At 48.3% G+C, this 24,378-nt stretch overlaps 1 protein-coding gene and 1 long non-coding RNA gene across 3 annotated transcripts in view; one reads left to right on the forward strand and one right to left on the reverse strand.

The window, feature by feature from the left end:
- Nucleotides 1-1,220: 1,220 nt before the first annotated feature.
- Nucleotides 1,221-15,716, reverse strand: LOC138521454 (uncharacterized). Its single transcript, XR_011283050.1, has 2 exons — nucleotides 15,669-15,716; nucleotides 1,221-2,780 (listed from the first exon to the last, which is right to left on the reverse strand). It is a non-coding gene; the product is annotated as an uncharacterized lncRNA (long non-coding RNA).
- A 145-nt stretch (nucleotides 15,717-15,861) lies between these two features.
- The window catches only part of ATXN7L3 (ataxin 7 like 3), a 323,035-nt gene continuing 314,518 nt past the window's right edge, over nucleotides 15,862-24,378 (forward strand). For both annotated transcript variants that reach the window (XM_069634310.1, XM_069634311.1), the window contains exon 1: nucleotides 15,862-15,952. The gene's annotated coding sequence lies outside the window, so the exon portion shown is untranslated. The remainder of the gene's footprint in view (nucleotides 15,953-24,378) is intronic.

Consider the following 24,378-nt stretch of genomic DNA (forward strand, 5'->3'; position numbering starts at 1 on the left):
CCCGATGAAGCCCTGCTGCAGTCCTGAAGCTCCGAATTTACCTAAACTAGAGAAGCCCTGCAAAGGACTTGTCCCCTTGGGTTGGTGGGACCAATCAACCCCAAGACGAACTCATCTGGAAATCCTCTCGAAGCTGGCTGTACTTCCATTTGCTGCTGCAGGAACCAAGTGCAAAGGAGAGCAACACCAGAATTGAGTGCATTGGTTTTAAGTCGGACCGGAGCTCCAGGAATATCCTCCCGACTCCCTCGAAGCAGGACTTAACCAAGCCTGAGCCATCTCAACAGAGTGCTGGACCCCGGAAGCAAGGAAGGCCCACAAGGTATCCGAGAGCCGCGCTGGTGCCATTTGTGAGAAGCTGAAAACGCAAAGTGCTGCTGATCTGCATTACGGTTTGATAGTCGGCGGCAGCAGTGGGCAAACTTCAGGAGTCCCCAGACGTCCTCCCTCTGGTCCCCACGACTGAGGCCCAGGAGCAACAGTATTTGCCAGACTACAACAGGAACAGAAGCCAGCAGGAACAGATTTCTTCACACCTACGGTACTGTAAACTAAGGGGTTCTTACCTCTTGCTGTGTAACTTGCTTGCTCTCAGTTGAGACCTGCAGTTTTTACCTTTTACAGAGTTGCTTGCAGCTTTCCCCATCACAAGCCTCCCAGCTTGTGGCCAAACAGCGATTTCTTTTTCAACAAAACCTCTCTAACATTGTGCAAGACTTTTTACTTCGCTTCACGAAGAACTCCAGCCCCCCTAGACTTTGCTCAAGTAACATTGGCTGTCCTGGCTCCCTGAAGACTCTACTGACCTCTGACTTTGTGTTTTGAGCTGTCCCTGCAAAAAGTCACACATTCTTTACTTGTGTAGCTGGGAAAGTGTTAATCTACATTGCATTGGGGGCGGGTTTAAACGTGCTTACCTGTTTGAGAAACTTGTTAACCATTATTTCTTCCCTAACCTTTTCCTTTTGACACCAAACTCAGTATTGTTCTAAATGTACTAGTGATATATCAATGTCCAGTGTCCTAGCTATTGAAGTCACCTCAGGGTGTAGGAAGTGTCTGTGTGCCACCCCAAATGGGTCTGATTTATTGAAACTGAGAGTGTACTTCTGTATTGCTCTCCTCTGAAAAGTGCACGGAACTACCATAAATCACCAGTGCAATTATAGAGCAAATACTTCAACCCAAAAACAGACACAATAATTCACAGCCACGCACACTTTAGAAGATAATCAGCTCTTTACGGCTATTTATTCAAAGCTTACAGGTACATAGAAATAACTCATACAACTCACATGGACATAGATCACAGAAAACATAAAGAAGTCAAAGAAAGAAATACATAACCGTGGGCGTAACTTAATGAAACTTCATCTCGCCAGAAGCGGCTGAAAGACCCCGATAACAGCCAGGCCGAGAGCACAACAACCCACAGGAGTGTCGGACCGAAGCGTCCCCCCTCCGACTGAGGTCTTTGTGCTTATCCCGTCTGACCGTTGAGGGTTTCCGCATATATGCCCTCCTCAACAATGGGTGGCAACTTCTCGAACCTTCTGGCAATGCGCTTGCGCATTGATGGGTGACCGTTGGTTGCCAGCTGGGTCAACCGACAGTAACCTCAAGGAGCAAAACGCTTCTCTCTCCTAAACGCACCGGGAAACAATTCCATAACTCATCTCAAGACCTTGGCACAGGCATAGCAAACCAAAACAAACTTCGCTATCAGGTACCAGCCGGCAACTGCGGATCTTAGCTTTCCCAGCGCCGTGTCCTTGGCTGAGAAGGCCTGCATTCCAAGCCCATTAGCGAATAACGTTGAAAACATGTTGTTTCGCAAAGCAAGTGTAGCTTTCCACTGAGGTATGGATAAATATCCATTATGGCTCTGCACTGCGCACCAGCGCCATGTTTTAGCTCAACCATCACAACTTCATTGAAGTATATTTAAGTGTTACATATTTGCTCGCTTCTAAAGAAGGCCTATTCAAACTGTTAAATTAATAAATAATTGTTTAATCAAGAAACCTTGAGTGTAAGTGTTATTTGGATACTTGTCACTTTGAAAGGCTATGTTACAACCATTCAGCTCACATTGACCCCTCTTGAGATAAGCATGGCTGCTCAGTCAGTCACTCTACGAACTTGTGTAGTACATGCTTATACCAAAGATTGTGTTAACTATTGCCAAGAGGGAAAGGCTGGTACAGTCTCCCACAAACAATCTTACCTAACACTACTCAACTAATGGTACACAGGGAAAATAAATCCTTGCCTGCCTGCGTGACTGGGTCAAGTGCTTCATTGGATTTGTTTTGCTGGAACACTGTGGTTAGGTTGATACACTGATGCTTGGAGCGATGCTGCTGCAATGAAAATGAACAGTTAGTCAAGGATACATGGGTCTACCTGAGACTTCAAACTTAAGACTAGATGAGAAGGGGCTAAAACCAGCTCTTAGGTGTCAGGCATTAGCTACTAAGCAGGACCTAAAGCTGTGAAAGTACACACAGTGCACCATAAATTCAACTCCCACATGAGACGTGAAGTTTCAGTACCGCCCCAAATTGAACATCAGAAATGAACAGCCTCAAAAAAATGTTTGAAATACCTGGTGGCGACTGCCAACAAAATTTGCCCCACCTTCACCCACAGCAAAATACAGTTTTTAAAAAATGCATCCTTACCTTCAGCAAGTCTTACTACAGATGTCAGGATTGCTGATGGCGCCACTGCTGCTGGGGACTTTGATGTCCTAGATGGGTTAGGGCCAATTTGTGTTCCTGTAATTGAAAAATTACAATAAAAATATATTATACACGTACCAGATTGACTTCACCAATATTTGTGCACTATACTCTGCCAGTCGGCGCACATCCTCCCCCACACAAAAAGGGACCTACGGTGCAGAGTCCTACCCCGAAAACTCCAACGTTCCCTACAGGCCAGTCCACCCCAGATGGCAGAGAGAACATAGAGCAGTCCGAGTACACACACTTGAAAACGTGACTCGTACTCAATCACAGAGACAAAAAATGAGAGAGCGCAAGAGCATCAGCTTGTTATATTTTACCCTTCCTATTCCCTGCCTAGAATAGTTGAGAAGTCCAGCCTGCCGGCATCCCAATCACTCATCTACACATCTTACAGAGAATCCAACACGGTAGTGCTGAACCCATCAAGATAACTTTCGGAAACACTGAGTAATAGCCATTTAGCATTTGCTGCAGTTCAGTGACAGCACTGAAGTAGCAGCAGACTCTACTGCGGCTGCCGTGCCAGACACGAGGACCCCTGGCTTCTATGCAACACATGGTGCCTCATGCAGGCGAAGGCATGGCACCCACAGCAGGAAGATATACATGAATTCCGCATAAGTGATTTAAAGCGGAAGTGGCGCACTTAAAGTACTGTTGGTAATGCAATGATTTTTAGTACATCAAGAGATGCATAGACTCAGGTTGACAAATTACTTTTTGCAATTACTTATTAAAAAAGGAGGTGCTATAAAATGTGTTTGGCCAGGGGATGGGTTGAGCAATGGGTTGGGGTATTTCTGCCTCTGGTGAAAATCAAAAGTTGGCACCACGTTTCCAGTTTCATTTCCTCATAACTACTACATGGAAGCTTTTTTTTGCGATTAATCAGTTTGACAAATATAACATCTTTATAAATAAAACTGGCGATAAAAACACAAAGCAAGGGGTAGTAGGTGGAATTCTAATTTCTGTTGCTAGTTCCCTTCAACCCTAGAGACCCCCAGCTCTTTTGCTGGAATGTAGGACTTTTCATTTTTAACCCTGGAGTGAGGCAGCCCTTTTTCTCACCCATGCGTTTTTTACCTGATTTGGATGATGTCTTTCCTGACAAACTCCATGGGCATCCACTTTTTATATGATGACACACAGCACCTTCAGTGCAGTGTCACAGAGAAATCCTTTAGATTTCTCATAAGGTTTAAATACCTTTTCTTGTGTGAACTACTGTTCCCAAGAATAGTAAAGTGAAATTGACTTTACTTACCTTTTCTTTGTAGGTCCAGCACACACCATCTTCTGTGGATTGCTGGGGGGTTACTTAGTAGCCCCTTTTCCTACCTGCTCATGTAAAAAGGTTTATTACCGTCACTAATTTAAATGGTTGGTGGCAGTGGTTTAATTTTCCAACCACTGTGCTTTTCTACCGCAGGCTGAATCCTCAGCTGCAGTATAGCACCCACGGGTGACCATTTTGTCAAAAGCGGTGTGGCCTGTTTTTGCCATTTACTGTTTGCGAGGTCTTGCTTGGTTTTATACTCTGCACTCCAAGCCAGGTTTGAGCCCTTTGTTCGTTTTGCCTTTGGCGGGCTCAGTACTGAAACCTGCCTCTGGCTCCAGTGTGTCTAGAAGGGCAGGAGGTGAGGGAGGTTCCCACCCGTTTGCCTTTAGGAATGCCTGAATGCACACAGTCCCGATTGGCTGGCTGTTTGAGTGACAGCTAGGCTGTGCATGAATGGGAGAAACCCGCTTAAAAGACAAGGGTTTTGGGACTGAACACAAAGTCGACCAATGTGAAGAACAACCCGATGAAGAAACAGCAAACTAAGCTTGCTGCATCCTCCCAGACCTTTGAATTACTCAGTGAAGCCCTGCGGCTGTGCTGAAACTAGTTTTTCTCATTGACAAGAGAAGCTCTGGAAGGGACGACTTCTTGCCTTTGGTTAGTGGGACCAAGAGACGAACTCCACTGCACCATCCTCCCTGACGGGTTGTACTTCTTTGCTGCTAAAGGAACTGAGTGCCAGGGGTCGAGAAATCTGTAGTCGAGTGCAACGTCTGTGATCCGGCCAGAAGCTGCAAGAGTCTCCCCAGGACCCGCCAGAAGCAGGACAATTAGAGCTCGAGTCCCCTCACCAGAGTGCAGAACTCAAGGAGTGAAGGGAGCCCAAATGGTAGCCAAGAACCGCAGTGGTGCCGTTTACCGAGAAGAACCACTGTGGTGCCGTTTACCGAGCGCTGAAATCGCCAAGTGCTGCTAATCTGAAAAGAGCCTGTAGATGCTGCCGACATCCGAATTGCTGCCGCAGGAGTCCTTCAGACATCCTCCCTCTTGTCCCCATGACTGAGGGCCAGGAACCCAGGATCTGCATCACTGCAACCAAACAGAAGCCAGCTGGACCACTCTTCTAAAGGTACTGTTCCGACTTAGTGTACTTACCTCAGTGTCTTCTTTAGCTTTGCTCTTCTCTGCCGAGACTTGCAGTGGCTACTTTGTTAGAGTTGATTTCAGCTCTACCCTTCACATGTGTACGAGCTTGTGACCCTACAGTGATTTTTCTTCAACAAACTCTCTAACTTTGTTACCTAAGAAGGGCCTCAGTGCAAAAGACTGGGCTCCAATTGACTTTGGCTGTCCTGGCTCCCTGCAGACTCATAGTCCATTTGACTTTGATACTTAGTGTCCCTCAGAGGTGATAACTTGGTGTTTAACTATCATTGCCCCGAAAGGTTTTTATCTAGACTTCATTGGACGAGTTAAGTGCTCAAAACCTGTTTAACCTTTTTCTTTCCCTTAACCTTACCTTTCTACAAAATCTCAGAATCTACAAAGTGTACTAGTGATATATAAATGCCATTACTGTCCTAATTAGTAAAGTCACCTCCGGGTGTAGTAAGTGTATAGGAAGCATCTCTAAAGAGTATCTACTAGCTTTGTGTTGATTCTGGAAAAGTATATTTGATGGTTACATTTATTGCCCTTTTTAAAGAATGTATAACTGAAACATTGAGTGTAAGTGTTACTTGGCTACTTGTATTGTTGGATTTCGCTGCTACAGCTCACATTTACCCCTCTTGAGATAAGCCTGTCTCCTCAGTCACACTACCAACTTGTGTAGTACAGGCCTATAACAAAAGGTGGGTTACCCAATAACAAGAGGACAAGGGTTGTGTCGTCTCCCACAGAGTTACTACATCAATTGTTGCCTAACACTGCACACAAATTACAGAGTATTGGCGTGGTGCTCCGAAAAAAAGAAAAAAAAACTCGTCAATGCAAGTTTCAGCAGTGTTTTTGAGTTTGGATATGACTTTTTTCCCATGAACGTTTAAAATACACATTTGAACATTAATGTGCCCAGCATTTATAATGCCAGCTCCCCCACTCCCCCCATTGATGTTCATGCCACATTGATTGCCGCAGTGTCACTTTTGGGACAGTGGAAAACAAGCGGGATAGGCAAACAGAGCAAGGAAATGCACGAGTGACGACCAGGGAAGTGTGCACAGGGAAGATTGTTTCACTCACCGAGCTTCCAGATTCCCTCGGCGTAGCTGGGGGCTTGGTAAAGCCTGGTCCAGGCTGAGGCAGGCCGTGTCCCGAGATCCAAGGCAGAGGGGCAGTTAAAGCAGGGGGACCAGTGTTATGGGATATCCGGCTTCCCCGCGGCAGATTGCTGGAGGTCCACAATCTGCTTAGGGGGAGCCAGATATCATACAACACCAGCAATGCGTGCTTCTGTCCCCAGGGCCCCCAAGGTGGGGCTCAGAGGGAGAGGGGCGCAGGGGGACCAGCATTGCAGTGATCTAGCCTGCCTGCTTGCCTCCGCTCCCAAAGCATCCGCCTTTCGGGGTCCACAAGGGGATAGCGGAGCAGAAAAGGCCTCAAAAACCCATTTCTCGCACCCCCTCCAACCGTGGTGTGTGGGGGTGGGGTGAGCCAAGAAGCGGCATCCTTACCGGCAACAAGACGCTGGAGGGCACCAGCAGTAAGCAACAACGCAGCCCGGACTTGCAAACCAAATGCAGAAAGCACACGTCCAAGCTGCTTTTATGTTATATCCTGGCCACGCCCCCATCACATCGCACTGACTGAATATGTGCAAGGGCCCACAGATTGAAGATCTCTGTCTACAGTATATAGAATTTTAAGGCAAAATACTGCATTGTCGTCATCTTGCTGGCAAGACTATAGGAGTCTGCATTTTCACTGTATGCTAGCATAGTACACATGAACATGCAGGCATTCTAGTCAGTGAGACAACACAGGGAAACGAAGGAACTGTCCTATACAGGCAAACAACGGAGCAAGCATTCGACTGTGGTCAAATCGGATCGACATAGGGCCTAATTTCTAACTGGCTGACTTCATTGCTGTTCAAAACGTGAAAGCTGGGTTGCGCAGTTAAGGGTGAAGAAAGATGGTGTATACACTGTACGCATACCTGCCTAACCTGTGGGTTTAGCTTGCGCGCTTTTCTCAAGTGAACAGTGTGGAGTCTCTGGGTTTTCCAGCCATCCCTGTGTCTCCACTAAATTTGTGTGCTATGATCCCTTTTCTGCCACACATACCAGCAAGCAACGAGTCCTTGAGCACTTTTCAACAGCACATCTGACAGGAGTAAACGTTTGCTTGCTGCCCCTCTCGAAATGCGCTCATGTTTGCCTTCAAAACGAGTTAACTGTAATAAAGGACACACCTTACGGCCTCCGCTATGGCGAACAGGTATGTTGCATCTCTCTCTCTCTCTCTATATATATATATATATATATATATATATATATATATATATATAGTGGCGTGTATTTGAGAATATGTTCACATTTCAATCTATATATTTATGATGTATCGATTAATATGTTTCGCACAGTTAGTCCTTATTACAATCATGGGAGTTTATTAAACACATATTGTAAAATAAATAGCACAAAATAAAATATATTGTCAGCGTGTGGGCGTGGCCTTGCAAACATTTGGGCGTGGCATTCCGATGAGAGATCTCCGGGTTTATCATTTTGGAATGTAGGCAGTGTTGCATGGCACCCCTCCTGGGAGCATGGTAGCTCCCAGGATGTTGTAATGGATCACATGGCAGTAGCCACGTGACCAACTTAATAAAAGGTACGAGCCGCTTCCGGCTCGTTAGTCGAAGCCATCCCGACTCCGGTGTCGTTTCTTTTGGGTGCACCTGCTGGGGCAGCACCGCATGGAGTAGGCCCAGGGACGGGGCCCTCCACAAGGTTGGCGCCCCTGCTGGGCAACACCACCCTCACTGGTACCCTGCCATGTGATCATGGCCGACTGATGCCAACCCGGCCTGGGTGCCCCCATCAAGAACACGGGCCTGCCGCGGTGGAAAATAAATAGATAATAAAAAATAATAATCGGAAGGCAACTGAAGCTCGCAGCGGCCCAAGAAAAAGGTGGTGTGGCTGCAGTTCTGTGTGGCCAGCAGCGGTCCGGGAGCCGTGAAGATACGGCAGACTCTCCTGCGCCCGCTCCGGTGGCAGACAAAGCATCGAGAGCGGGGCGGGGTAGGCCAGGTGCGTGTGCTCACATGCCAAAGTGGGATAAAGGTGAACATGGAGATACTGGGGGCAGCGCCTGCGGCAGCCGTACATCAAGGTGTGCGGAGTGGGTCGCTTGATGAAGGAGATCTGCCCCCACCACCACCAGGAGGGAGGAAGCTGCCCCCCTCTCCCACATGGGGAGCGAGATTGCCCCCTGGCATCGGCCACAACGGAAGGGGAGCGGCGCCAGCTGCAGTACCTGCGGTCTCTCTTCCCCGTGAGAAGAGCTGCAAAGGCGGCAGTGACCCTAGATGGGGGAGACGGAGCCCCGCCCCCACCACAACGCGCCCCCACCCACCACCAGGGCCTGCAAGGACAAAAAGGGTGAACAAAGGGAAGTGCCACACAGTAACCGGCAAGCAGGAAAACACAACAAAGGACGGGGACTGTGGTAAAATGGGGGCGTGGCTACCACTCACTCTGTGGCGCGGCCAGGGTATCAGTAGAGTGTGGGGCAAATCTCAAGAGACCGAGGAGGGCCTGGGGACCAGCACCACCCAGGTCCAGAACAGACATGCCATGAGCCCGGAAAGCACATTAGGGCTAGGATGTCCCCAGGCCCGTCACTGTGTGCTTCACAGAGGCTCTCAACTCGACACAAAGAGCTAGGAAGGGTAGTAGCTCCCTGGGGAGTGCTTGAGCGCCCTCAGGAGTTTTGACTATGAAAAAGATCCGGATGCATGTCGCCAGTGGACATGGCGGGGGAACATCAATGAGCCCGGCGCGAATAAGGGAGTGGCCCAGCGTCGAAACCCCCACCCTGCCATCGTGCTCCTCGAGTACTCCTGCAACCACCCAGAGATCAGACTGGGGTAGCGACCTTGCGTTCCCCGGTGCAGCGCTGCCAGCCATGAACATGGAGCTTGCCCGTCATGATCACGCCAGCAGCCTGCCACGCTATCTGCCTCCATCAGCGAAGGACAAGGTCGATGTGGCCCCTGGGCCTCCCAGGTGTGTCTTTGCCGGTTTTCTCTTTGTGTGACTCTGGTGAGGCTGTCTGAAGGGAACAGTGGTGAGGATTCAGGATGGCCGCCTGCAACCCCACGAGGGCGGAAGAAGGACATGGGCACTGACATCTCGATGAAGACGTGGAGCCTGCAGCCACGAACTTGCTTAAAATGACCCGGTCGGTGGGAAATGTAATGTGGGGCCAGTAGCTCTCATCAGTGTTTTGTGATAGCAGAACCACTCACCCAGGTTAATAAAGGGTGTGAAAAACTAGTAGAGTGGTCACAGTAGTATTAGTGTGTGGTTGTGTTGAGGTTTGGGGATTTTGTTTTGTTATGAAAAAGGAGGAGTGTTGCATGGCACCCCTCCTGGGAGCATGGTAGCTCCCAGGATGTTGTAATGGGTCATGCTGCCAACTTAATAAAAGGTACGAGCCGCTTGGCTTGTCAGTCAAAGCCATCCTGACTCCGGTGTCCTTTCTTTTGGGTGCCCCTGCTGGGGCAGCACCGCATGGAGTAGGCCCAGGGACGCCACCCTCACTGGTACCCAGCCATGTGATCATGGCTGACTGATGCCACCCCGGCCTGGGTGCCCCCAGAGCCGGGGCGGCTGTGAGCTGGGTGCTCCTGGCCACATGGGTCCCTCCGGTGATCCGGTGCGAGTGGGGTGCTCCCCACTCTATTTTTTGCGGCGTGATCGCCGCCCATCAGGACTGCGTCGGGTGATCCCGACATCCAGATGGGCCTGCCCGGTGGTCCAGGGCAGGCCCCCAATAGACAGATAATATGCTGTAGTTATGTAGAAATCCGTGAACACAGCAAAAAGCCACTGCCGTTTGGAGGTGGTTGTTGCGTTCGGGCCTCGCGTAGTGACGGCTTGGGCCCGAACGTGAGTGGCCGTGTGTGTAGGCCGCTCTGGCGTCGCTCCCGCAGGAGCTGACAAGAAATACGCGCACACACAGGTATACTTGTGCCCCGGAACTGCCTCCTTCACCAAGAGGAGGAGCTTTTATTCACTTGCCCTGCGTCACCGCGTAGCGGGACGCAGGGCGGAAACACAACATTCCTCCTTTATTCCAAAATGAATAAAACCAAACACAAACATGCATCAACTATAGATCTGTTCAAATGACAGCCCACCGTTGCATTAGTGGATCAACATTAGATATATGAATAAACATTTATAGCAGAAAAGTGCCTCCCACATTCTAGTCCTTGGGGGCCCACACTGGACATACATAGTCTTTTAAATGATCTGGAGGCCGGGTGGCTCCTCTCAGGCTATAGCCCCCCCCCTTGTGACCGGGGTCCCACTGTCTCACAGGGTGCCTCACCTTCAGTGTCCTGCTCACCCATCTCAGGCTCACTCCACAGCTCCCATGCTCCATCATCAGCTCTTTCTGCTTCGTGTGGATATAATGTCCCTCCGCCATCCGGCGTAGAGGTGTCAGCTTCTTGCGGCTGTTCACCATCAGTCCACAGATTACAGGGCACAGCTTTAAACCATGCTGCATTACGTGTTACACTTTGGTGTCCTTTTTGTGCTGTAAGCATGGTGCCTTTTCTTTCCTTGATGATCCATGGGGATGGCTCATACCGAGAGTTCAACTTAGATCTGGTAGGATTACGCAACATTATCACGTGGTCACCCACTTGAAGATTTGACTGCTTTGCCCTTCTCATGGTGCTCATGTGCTCATTGGCTTCTGTTCTTCTTCTTTCTGTTCGTTCAGTGTCAAAATTATCCGGACTTCTGTTAGGGAGGTGTGGTATGGAAGAGTTGACCAGCACACCAAACATTAAGTCTGCTGGGGGAATTCCAGTCGTGCTGTGTGGAGTCACCCTATAGTTCCGTAGAAACCGATACAGATCGAGTTTCCAAGAGCTGGCATTTTCCTTCGATATCCTCAGCACTTTATTTAGTGTCCGCATAAAACGCTCCACATCTCCATTGGCTTGGGGCCATCTTGGCATTATGTGGTGATATTGTATGTTTAGGTCCTGTAAGTAATGTTTGAATTCTTCCCCTTGGAACGGAGGGCCATTGTCACTTTTTATCCTTGTGGGTAAACCGTGTGTCGCGAACATTTTTTCAATCATTGGAATCACCACTTCCGCAGCTGTTGAGTTCACTATCTCTACTTCAGGGTAGCGTGAATGGGCATCAATAGCCACTAGAAGATATAGGTTTTCCTGTATTTTGCAAAAATCAAGGCTGATAGTGTCCCATCTTCCACATCCTCGCACTGGTGACTGAATCGGAGTCGGGTGTGGTGGGGCACCAGTGATTTGGCAAGGTAAACAAGTGTTGATTAGTTTTTCAACCATGGCATCGATTTGTGGAAACCACACTCGGTATCTGATGCAAGCCTTTGTTCGTGCCATTCCTTGGTGGCCTTCATGTGCCAACGCTACTATTCTTTCTTGAAGACTCATGGGGATGATAATGCGGTCTCCTATAAGGATCAGGCCTTGTTCTGTGATAGATAAGTCTTGCCGTACTGTGAACATCCCTTCAAGAAATGTTTTGGCTTCTTGTGTCTTGTTATGAATGTTCTTCAGGAAAGAATTCCATTCGCCTGATAAGATTGTGTTTTTCACCAAGTCGCAACATTGGTCTTTGCGTGTTTCCTCTGCAATCTCCTCGCTGCTGACCGCTTTTGGTCTCATTTCACACACCACTTGGCATATGTGTTCTTCTGTTTCTGCTGCCACTTGGACCTCCTGTGTGGTTGCTTCTCTGGGATGCCTTGACAGAAAATCTTCTGGATTTCCAGTTCCTGGTTGATATTTTAGTTCAAAGTCATATTGTTGCAGATGCAAAAGCCATTTTGCAATCCTGGCCGGAGGATGGGAGGAGGTGCCCATGAATATGGGTAATAAAGGCTTATGATCGTTATATGTTGTGAATTTCCTGCCATACAAATATATGTGAAAGTGTCTACAACCCCATAAAACAGCAATGGCCTCCTTCTCAATATGAGAGTATCGTTGTTCAGTCTTAGCGAGAGCTTGTGATGCATATGCTATCGGCCTTTGTACCCCTTCTCTTGTCACCTGAGTCAGTATGGCTCCCAGACCTACGGGACTGGCATCAACATACAGCTCTGTAGGAAGTGTGGTGTCATAATAGGCCATTTTGGTGTCCGTTGATAAGGATTCTTTAATGTTTTCAAATGCAACTTGACACGCTAGCCCCCATTCCCACTTTGTGTTGGTTTTAGTGAGCTCACGCAGTGGTTCCGACAGTGTAGCTAGATTCTTGATAAATCTTCCACAGTATGTGGCCATCCCTAGGAAACTGCGCACTTCCGTCGGTGATGTAGGGGGACTGGCTGTTTGAATGTCAGCAACCTTCTGTGGGTCCGGCGAGATGCCCCTACTACTGAATGTATAGCCGAAAAAAGACAACTCTGTTTTGAAAAATTCACATTTTTCACGGTGGATGGTTAGTCCAACACTTTCCAATATGCCGAGGAGCATATGCAGTCTTTTCAAGTGTTCGTCTCTGTCAGCTGCATGGATTAAAATATCATCGCTCACATTTAACACACCCGATATGTCCCTTATGAGCTCTTGTATAGTCTGCTGAAAAACCTCCGCTGCTGAGGAGATCCCAAAACTTAAACGTTTGTATCGTCGCAGACCAATATGTGTTGAAAACGTTGTTATCTACCGGGATTCCTTATGTAATCGTAGTTGGTGATATCCAGCCTTCAAATCTATTTTGGAGAATACTTTTGATCCCGTGAGATCAGCCACGATCTCATCCAGTGTTGGCGTTATGTGTCGCTCCCTCTTGATTGCAGCGTTGGGTAACCTCATGTCTATGCAGATGCGGACCTTCCCTGGCTGTTTTGGTTTTTTGTGACAACCATTGGAGAAACCCAAGGTGTAGGTCCTGTTACTTCTTCGATTATCCCGGCCTTCTCAAGTGTTCATAGTTCTTTTTCCACTTGCTCACGCATATGGAATGGTGTTCTTCGGTGTCTGACAGCCTTTGGTTGTACGGATTCATCTATGTGGAGTTTAATGGATTTTCCTTTTAAACACCCAATTCCTTTCAACAGATTAGGGTACGTTCCCAGGAGTTTTTCAACCTCTTGTGCTTCATTCACTTTGCAAATGAATCTCACCAACCCCAGATCTGCTGCGTCACCACTCAAAAGGCACTCGATGCCAGCATTTACTACATATATTTTGGATGTTAAACTGTTTTCTCCATGCTTAAGAGTGGTGCGGAATCTGCCCACCACAGGTAAGGGTTTCTTACATCCATATGCAAATAGTAGCGTGTCCGTGTTTTTGAGGTCCGGCTGAGGCTGTAGTAACCAGAAAGTGCTTTTGGGCACAACATTGACTGATGCCCCCGTGTCGATGGTCATTCACACGTGCTGGTCCTGGATCATGACTTGGCATTTTCGTCTCCTGCGGCCTTTTCTTGACGTGGCTTGTCGGTGATTAAGGGCTGAGACCATATATACTTTTCTCCCTTTTCTCCAATTTTCCTTGATCGCCTCTTGAGGTGCTGCACTCATGTCATCTCCTTCGTCGTCAGTGGATGAGTTTGTGGCCTCTATTTGTCGGGTTCCAGCTTGTTTCTTTTTCTTGTTCCCACTTTTCTCATTGGCGTGGCATGGTTTGTTTGTTGATGGTTGAGCTCCTAATGACCGGCATACTTTTGCATAGTGGTCCATCCTACCACATGCACCACACGTGGTCCCTTGTGCCGGGCAGTTTTGCCGTCCATGTCGAGGACCACCACACCATCCACACTCCATTGGCCCTGGAATTCGCGGTTGCCATCGGGTATGTATAGTGTTTCCCCCAACCTCTTCTTTTGTTGAGTGACGATTGGCGACATGAGCCACTATGGTTGTTGTGAGGGCAGGTTGTAGTTTTTGAAGCGTTGTGCCCATGTGGGCTGCTCTGGCATGTGCTAATTCTCTCTGGTGACCCAATTCCGGAATGCGTGTTAGCGTGATACCTCTTTCACTTAATACCATCCTTCTCAACTTTTCCGATTGGATGCCATTAATTATTTGTCTCCTGATTTCTTTCTCAGTGTCTGTGAATTCACATGAAATGGCTAATTTTCTGAGCCGGGTGTGGTATGCATCAAGGGTTTCCTCCTCTGCTTGAATTGTTGTACAGAATATGAAAGTCAATGGTTAGTGAGTTGAAGATTCGCAGTACTTCATCCCCGACATTTAACAACAAATGTGATCTCATCTTCCTGGCAGTAGTAATATCTTTACAATCCATAGCCATTTCAAATTTCTGAATCCATAACTGCCATCGGGGGCCAACCGATGAAGGATCCGTGAAAGGGTCAAATGGCTGTATCATTATGGATGAGCTGCCCTGTGATCGAATTTGTGGCGTTGACACAGATAGGTTGGCTGCAAGTCTAGATGGTGTGCTCGGCCTGGGGGTGGACATTCCAGTGGCCATGGCGTGGCCTCCCTCTCCCCTGCCAGGGAATTTCTCCTCACCTCAGAGCATTGACTGTGGCTCCTCCTGCGGGCGATAATTTCCAGCTGGTCTCAATTGGACTTGGGTTTGTTTTCCAGTGTTCCTGACACCATCAGTTTATGTAGACCTGCTCACTGCTTTCCTTGTACCTGTGTGTTGGCCCAGCAATGTCCCGGGTTTGCTGGGTTTACAGAGGTGACTTGATCACCATTTGACAAATCACAGCGTACGCGCGTGATGGCTGCATATGAAAGAATTTTTTTTTTTTTGGGGTGGGGGGTTTTGTCGTGTGGCCCACCCCCACCGGGTGTTCAAAAATTATGTGCGTCGCTTCAAAGCGCACGTCCGACGATGTGTGGCACACGTGTTCGGATCCCGTTCCTCGTCGCCAATGTTGCGTTCGGGCCTCGCGTAGTGCTGGCTTGGGCCCGAACGGGAGCGGCCGTGTGTGTAGGCCGCTCTGGCGTCGCTCCCGCAGGAGCTGACAAGAAATACGCGCGCGCACACACAGGTAGCTTTGTGCCCCGGAACTGCCTCCTTCACCAAGGGGCGGAGCTTTTATTCACTTGCCCTGCGTCACTGCGTAGCGGGACGCAGGGCAGAAACACAACAGTGGCTAACATGCAAGTACGCCGCCGCAAACAACAAATCCGACTTGCTTGCAGCCAAATGTGCAGAAAAAACACCTGCCCTGAAATTCACTCGGCCTTAGCTACACGACCACAAATCACTTGTTTGGGGGCGAGGGGCAGGGAGCCAAGGATGGGAATACTACTTACCAGCCAAGAATACACACACAAATCCGCTGTGGCTACAATCGAAATAGGAAAAACAAACAAACCCACTGGCATCTTTACCTGGCGCTTCGAAACACTTCCGAGATGCATAAGCGCCTAACAAAACCACAAAAGCAATCAAATACCTGCCAGACAGTGCACTACATAGTATCCTACTTCCTCCATGATTTTTTTCGTAAGCACGTAGACGTCCTGCGTGAAAACGTCACGCCGGCTTAACGGCATTTCAGAATTGCGTAAAACTCGTATCGACACCTTAAAGGCATTTGAAAAAGCGTCGGCAAACTTTTAAACATTAACAATGCTATTGGGTCTCTTAAGGACTTTAAAATTTTGTTTCAATTGATAATGAAAGGAACACTAGGCCTCCCTTTACGAAACGCTCCTTTTCAGTTTCTTGCCAGCATCGGTGAGTAAATGGGATCCAGCTCTTGTAGTGAATTTTACATGCGTTTCTTTTAGCATCCATTAACTGAGACCGTTCTTTCCCCTTTGTGGTTAATGGGTAAGACAAGCCCGTTTGCAACCTCTGAAAATGTTAAGAGGCAGAAGCTGTAATTCGCTGTATTGTACTTATCACATGTTGAAATTAAAAATGGTAAGTGACTTTCTAAACATCGGGTCTTGAAATTACACACGGCAGTATGTTGTAGGTAGTATCACAGACAAAGTAGCTGCTCCGAAGCTCATTTACGGTAGGGTTCAGGCTCTGTCTTGCTTGCAGACGCAGGAACTGCTGTGCAGCTACTACATAGACCGTGGTCTGGTATAAGTAACTATCTGCGCTGGCTAATGATTGCGGACGTGTACTGTCTCCAGTTCCATTACCTACTCTGAAAGTAATGATTCCCAGGCTAATGGCTGCAGATCCGGTATTTTTGCAGGGTCTAATTACCCTTCTGTGTATAATAACTGCAGGCCACAGTGTATGTTCCAAGTCTAATGGGTGTGTCCATGATTGGCTGTGTCCATGATGATGGCCTGGGACGAGATTAATAAATAGATAAGCAGTTTGTTGTATGTATTCCAACATCCCTGCGGTCACACGAATATAAATAGTGCAGCATCTGAGACTAAAGCCTAGGTTCTACAGCACTCGCCTAGGACCTAGCACAATATTACCGGTTTATAAGTCCACTTACTTTAGACCCATAGGTTGCCATGGGTTCGGGACAATGCAGCAGTAACTTGGCATCACGTAAGTAAAAAACTGGGAACATCCATGAGGTCCAAAAAACAATATCCGCTTGCCTTGCACCCACTTGGTTACACCAATGTATGTTCAACTCAACTCTTCTGCTACTCATGGCTGGACATGTATTGCATAGTTTGCAGTGTTGTTACCCCCTCCCCGCCCCATCATCCTTGAACCTTCTAAATACCGCGTGTTTACATTCGCTCTTGGTCCCTACTTATGCTGTATGTTTGAGGACCCATAACCATCCTTTTTTTGCCACGCACCCACCCTCTGGAACTCGATCCTCGTATCGGCCGACAATTCTCCAATTACGCATATCTCTCCAAACATGCCTTTCATAACACCTGACCAATCCCAATGGATGAACATACTGACACTGAAAGCAAGCGTCCCCAAAAGGCAGTACCCTCCCCACAATGCGAGGCAATAAGGACACACCCCAGAAGGGAATGAGACCAAGACCAAGTGCGGGTGATGGAAAAGGGGTTTATAGAGTCAAAAATGGGGCATGCAAAGGACTCTGCAAGCTCCAAGAGCACTCTGTCTGAAAATAGCAAAGACAGTCATATTTATTACAAAACCACGTCACAAATCCTGTAAACTATAGGGGGCACATAGTCTCAGGGATTGGGTGGCGTCGACTAAGCTATAGGTCGTACAATGATGAGCCGCTCCAGAATTGGTGGACATCTGCGTGTTGCCAACGTGGGGTGGATGGGTCAGCTGGGCTCGTCGGGGTTGAGCTGCCAGGCGCTGTCTGTGTCGATGATTGATGGCTGCACTAACACTTTGCACTTGTGGCCACACACACACACACACTCATCCTTTAGACGATTCCAGTTGTCCTGTAAATCCTACAATATGTTACTGTAAAATATAATAGGAGGCTGGAGAAACAACATGCAATGTGAAGCTTCACCAATACATCAGTGCACTGTTACTTTTGACTTGTTGACCGGGAGTCATAAGTCTGGGTGTCTGGCCTGAGGGCACAAGGTGAGCTGCCTTGTCGTCCTGTTAGATGTGGTGAGGAATTACTTTATGATATATTAGTACAGGGTTGAATACTTACTCCAAGGCCCATTAACTTGGGGTGAACTGGAGTACTACTGGATCAGCAAGGGCACACCTCTGGCCCCTTGAGGCGGTGAGGTTTAGGACCAGGTTGTAAATAATTCATTTGGCCGACTATGGTGGCCTTGGACATGGGGGAGGTGAATACTTGAAGCGGGTCCAGCAGAATGAGGGGAGGTGAGGCTGTGCTGCTCGTGCACCAGCAAGCCCTGGCGGGCCTTGCCGGGAGGAGGGGGAGATGGCCTTGTGGCTTTACGCGATTTTCTGTGCCTGGGCTGCACAATATATCATACGAGGGAACAGTCAGTAAAGTTAGTAGCATTAAGATGATTACAAATTTCTATTGTTTATACATTCGTTCACTTCTTCATACGTAGCTATAAGATTATGGCAGTGGCACATACATTACATAACATTAGTTGAACGCATATTGGTAATTCATAAGGCAACAGATAGATAACACGTGAGGTAGCATCAAGTTGGATCGTGTACTCGAGAGCATAGAAATAATACGTTCATATACAATCGTGCATTTGCATTTTCGGTTATACCAACTTAAACGCGTTTCACTATATTACACACAAGTATTCCTAGTAATGCTTTTTCGCCTTCCTTTTTACACTAGCAGCAATCATTGGTTAGCATTAGGTCGGGCTCTATCAAGCCCTTTCATTAAGTCTTCAAGGCACATGGTATTTTGCAATGGACTGAAGTCGCTCTTGCTTTATCAACGTTATAAGCTTCATCCCTTCCCAACACCGTATTATAATTTACAAACAACCCTGTGAATCAGTGGGTTTTGGTATGTAGTCAACACCTCCTCTGGGGAATGTGGGCAGGGGTTCATGCAGGAAGGTTATTGACACCATATATTTCAACTGTCAGGGGTTAGATGCCGGGTCGAGGCCTGTTCGATTGGGAGGGTTCTTGTTATTTTCCAGACTCAAACCACAAGTCGGGTCACTCCGGGGACAGTGATGTACTGCGGAAGGTAAATGAGACAGTGTTTGTTCTGATACTCGTTCGTGCCTGGTTGCTCGTGAGAACGGGCCTTTAGCGGATCTGCCATGGGGTGGAGGCGCAGGGGGAGTGCATGGCTCCCTACGCGCAGTGAGCGGTGGCCAAGCTGCAGCCCTGGCAGGAAGGCTGTTTCATTGGGGTTTTGGTCGCTTATATCTAAAATGGAGTCTCAAAGCTTTCAAAATGGTGTCTATAGTATGTTACAGTACAAGTCGATTGGCCTTGCGTATCGATCGGCAGCCCTCCTGTCTCCCGAGCACAGGTGCATGGAGGGCCGCTGATGAGCCACAAGCCTCACATAGGTGGGGTATGCCGGGGAGGGGGTCCTATAGACCTGTCCTCCCATATAACACACAGACCTTAACTCGTAGTACTGTGCTACTTTTAAGATGCCAGCCCACACCCCGACTTCCCACAATCTGTACAGCGCTCCACCGTTCTCGAGCTAGGTGTGCTTTAAACAATCACATTTTAAAAGATGAAGCATGTATGGGTTTTTTTGAAGCCTGAACCTAGCTGGGAAGCAACAGAGTGCTGTAGAATGTGGTAGTATCACAGTGGAAAGAATGGGTAGGGCAACCAGGCCACTGCAAAGCTCTGGATGACGAAGTATCATTGAATGGTGTCTTTGGGGAGATGTTCTTTGAAGTGTAGGGTCTTAAGATCCTTCCTGCAATATATGATTGGGGGAGGGGACCGTCCTGTCTGCCTTGGCACCTTGTACCAGACACAGGGTGTGCAGCAGGAAAAGGCCTGTTTGTTCTTTTCACCTCCTTGCGGTTTTTTGGTTTCAAGTCTGGAGTTCTTATTGTTACTGGTTATATAGGAGCCTCTGGAGGTGGTTGAGTTTCATGGCCAGGTGCAGTAGTGTTTTCATTGTGATGACTTTGTATGTGCACATAATGCATGTTTGAATGTGGTCGCTGCAGATTCTTGAGGATGGAGATGATGTTGAATTGTCTTAGTCTTCTGATGCGTGACGCTGGAGGGCTTTCAGAAGGTCCTAGATAGCATCTGAGATTCCTGCAATGACCAGTACTTTGACAACGCTTCTTAAATTGATAACATTGATAAGTAGTAGCTAAAACCACCTCGTTTGTGTCGGGCATCACCCAGTAGGCTGGAGCTACTGCTAGGGAAGCAGGAGCGAGTACACCACACGTCGAACTTGCATGGGACAACTTTTTGCCATTATGTATGATCCATTATGTTTAAAATGTATACTAAATGTTTTCTAATTCTCAAGTACTCAAATGTTAATGTGACATGCATGTTTGTAAGGTACCAGTTGGCCTGGGCAGCCAAACGTAGCTGCTGTTTTTAAGCTAACCAAGCTCTGCTAGGCTAGAATCGGGAGCTAAATCGCTCCCAGCAATTTCGAACGCTGCACCATCGCCACTCGGCACCAACCATGCCGCCCAACAGCAGCATCGTGGGCATGGATGGCAGCAACCACGCGGTCACCATAGAGCCCATCAGCACACGATCATCCACTGCTACACAAAAGCAGATGCTTGCCACTGTCAACTCAGCAATCAACCAAGCAGAAGACCTTGCTGGCCTCATCGCCATTCACAACTTGGTTACCATCTTCATTACTGAGACCAGGATGACATCCAATTCCACTCACATCCTAGAAATCCTCATCCTCAACAACTAATGCATTCTACAAAGAGACGTTTCAAACGAGATGGAGCGAGTCCTTGCCATGATTCACAAGGCATTGTGGCCATGCACCCAACTCAATGGCTCCACCTTTGCCGAAACCTCTCCAGCCACTTCCATCCCTCCCCAACGGACACAGCCCCCTTCCACTTCATTCACAGACCGCCCAAGCCCTACACCACCTTCATCACAGACTTTACTTACTTTTCCCCATATCTGTCTCGCACACCAACATCTTCCTCTGCGACTTCAGCATACCTAGCAACTAAGTCCAAAAAGGTCCATCTCCATTGCCTTCTTGACACTCTGAAACTGACACAGCACACAAGGCCCAAGGTTCAGGAAAGATAATATCTTAATCACCACCCTCCTTCACAGCTCCCCAATTACACTCAACTGGCTGAACCATCTTGCAATCCCATTTGACAACAGGCACGAACACAGCAAGCAAGCCTTCACATCATTCAAGAACTAAGACCGTGGCAACTTCCACCTCACATGGGCTGATCTACCTCAGACGCACCAGGACTGTGATATGATGTGATAGGTTATTTATAACGCGTTTCATACTCGGAGGTTTCTAAGTGCGGACCCGGGGAACAAACCTGTGTTGCTCTGTGTCGTCTTGCTTCCAAGGCGAGCACGTTGCTGCTAAGCTATCCTCCCGAGACAAGCTTCTCTAAAAAATCAACACCACCGTTGCAACCAACATCATCCACAATGCCCTGGTGAAACAATGCACCCTCAAGCTTAAACCTTCCGCACCTTGGTACACTCAAGAACTCGCCCGCAAGCATCAGAAAACAGGAAAAGACTTGGCGGCAGTCCTACAGCACATCCAACTGTGCCTTTCTAAAAAAAACTCTGATCAATGCAGACGATCGATTACCACTGCAAAGAACTACTACTAGACCTACTACTTCCAGAACACAATAGCCAAGGCCAACAGCAAAAGCAGAGACCTCTTCAGTGATATTAAGCATTGCATCATCCCTCTCCCCGACCCACCATTATAGCACTTCATCGAAAAAATCCACTGCCATCAGCTCTTTCTTTCCAAGATCTGCATGATCCGCCAACATGGACACTAGCGGTACAGCTGACCGCACACCACACATCCCATCTCGCAAAACTACTACTACTTTACTGCCACCGCTGGATCGCTCAAGACTACATTATGTGGGAACATCCTCCATTCTCAAGACCGTTCAGACTGAAGCACCCTGTCCATACCTGGCAATCACCTAACACTCTCTCAATCAAGGCACCTTCCCCTTGAATCTCAAGAAAAGACAAATCCTGTCACATTTCAAGAATCCAACACTGAACCCTAGTGGATCTTAACAACGATCGCCCTATCACCCATCTTCCCTTCTTAGGTAAGATCCTTGAGAATGCAGTAGTTGCGCAACTCCTCCAATACATCAACGCCAACTACCTCCTTCAGTCCTTTTTAGGACAGTTTTTCTGAAGTCCAATTAAGGGCTTAGTAAAACCATTCAACTGAGGCAGTACAAGACTCCACTCTTAGTATAAGGCTGTACCACCTGAGTTCAGGGTAGCGTAGACGGAGCAGCCAGGCTTATTTTAGGAGGGAGAGAGGGCTGTATAATCAGTACAAAGAAATTGTAATACAAATGTATTTATTCATTGTTTGCTTGTTAGGCGCTTATAAAGCAAGTAAAATGCTGTTTCAAAGTGCTCACAGTGCACATTCCAGAACATAATATTTAAGAGCTGTGGGAGGAAAAAGGACAAACCTACTATGCCTTGTGAGCATTCAGAATGTGCAAGTGCAGCAAGGAAGAGGGCAGAGGGGGTAAGTGCTAGGGAGTCCGAGCTCATGGGTGATCCACAGATGAAGTGCTAGGATCGTTGAGTGCTACATGGCCTGGAGCCGCGTTAGGTGTAAGTGCGAACCTCCAAGGTGGAGGGTGTGCCAGTGCAAGTGCTGAGGGTTGACAGGAGCTGGACTGATTGGGTGTGGGAGGTCAAGGGCCCCGGGGGTGCATAAGGGCCCCATAAACAAGTCACAGCATCTGTGGGATTAGCAGAGGAGAGAGGAAGGGAAGGCGAAGTTAAAGAGGAAAGTGTTCCAGAATTTAAGAAAATCCTGCTCAACGGGCAGTGGGTGGGGGGAGGCTGTTCCCTAGGGCGGAGCCAGCTCAGGAAAGCAAGCAACCACCTACCCTCTGTTTAGCAAAACGTTTTACCCACAGAGTTGGTGCCAGAGGAACATAGGGGTCTAGACGGGGAATATTTAGTAAGATAAAGTTGAAGATAGTTTGGTCCCCATGCCCAGACAGTCTTGTGGATGATGCAGAGGGATTTGAATTTAATCCAGACAGCAACCGGGAGGTATTGAAGACTTTTTAGGGCAGGAGTGGTGCAGTCCCTGGGCTTAAGGCCAAAGATAAGTCTTTCTGCCCTATTCTGGATTAGCTGGAGGGGTTGCAGATAGCAAGATGGTAGACTCAGGAGGAGGCTATTGCAATAGTCGAGCCTAGAGAGAACCAGGGCTCGGGTAACATTGAGCTTCTGGAGGAAAGAGAGAAAAGGGAGAATTCCTTTGAGAAGGAAGAGCTGAAAGTGGGACCTCTTGGCAATATCCTGAGTGTGAGGGAGGAAGGGGAGAGGGAGAGGAGTCGAAGATGACTCCAAGGTTTTTGGCTTCAGAAGAAGGAGCAGGGGGGGGGGGCTGAAGGGGCAAAGCCAGAGTGAAGGGAAGAAGGAGGGAGCATGGGTCCCGATGGAAGGATCTCAGTTTTCTAGGCGTTGAGGCAGAGATTGTTGTAGGTGCACCAGAACTGGATGGCAGACAGGCAGTCTGGGATGATGGAGGGTGCAAGAGGGTCAGCAGGAAGTTTGAAAAAGAGCTGTGTGGAGGAGATGATGAGGTGTGCAAGCAGAGCAAGGTAAACGTTAGAGTCAAGGGGAGATGATAGAACCATGGGGTACGCCACAGTTGGAGAAGGTGCCCAGGATGACTTGGGAAGGGCAGTCAGTAAGGAAGGATGCCAGCCAGTGCCTGTTCCAAGATGCCTTTGTATGAGAATGGAATGGTTGACTGTGTCAAAGGCAGAGGGAGAGATCGAGAAATATGAGCACAGCTGGAGTGTTGGAGTCAAGAGATGCGAGCAGTCCTTCACGGGTGTTCAGAAGAGCAATCTCCGTGCCTCTGGATGCTCGGAATCCAGATTGATGGTCATGGAGACCACCAACAAGTTTGGTGTGCTAGTTGAGTTGTGGCAATGCCAGCTTCTCCAGCAGCTTCCCCAGGAAGGGAGTGATGGAAATAGGGCGGTAGTTGGCAGGGCAGGTAGGGTCTGCTGAAGGTTTTTTTCAGGAGTGGGCACACAAGGGAGTGCTTAAGCGAAGAGGGGAAAGATCCAGTGTCAAAGGAGTGATTGCAGAAATCAGCGAGTACAGGGGCAAAGGAGCCAATGATATCCTTGGTGGTCGTGGATGAGCAAGGGGAAACCTGTTTAGAGGAGACCTTCATGGAGCTGACAACTCTGGTAACTTCTTTCGGTGTGACGGGGAGGAGGAGGCGGGTGGGGGGGCCAAGGGAGGTAAGGGGGTGTGGGATGGATTGCAAGGGTGATCAGGATGTCCTTAGTTTTGGTTGCAAAGTGTGTGTCTTGAAAAGTTCAGCCGTGTTGCTGGATGCACCAGAAACCTGTGCCTGTATGTGGGCTTTTTTCTTGGCACGGAAGGGGAGTCTGTATTGCCTTTGGAGCAGGTGGCAGGCAGTTTGTCGGAGGATGAGCCTGAGGTTTGCCACTTCCGTTATGCCGCCCTGCACTTTTGTATCAGGGCCGCAAGTTCAGAGTTGTACCAGGTGTTGCGCTTGGAGGCAGGTTTCAGGCGGATCCTCA

This window comes from Ambystoma mexicanum, chromosome 13 (genome assembly GCF_040938575.1).
Source record: "Ambystoma mexicanum isolate Mex_15411 chromosome 13, UKY_AmexF1_1, whole genome shotgun sequence".
NCBI lineage: Eukaryota > Metazoa > Chordata > Amphibia > Caudata > Ambystomatidae > Ambystoma > Ambystoma mexicanum.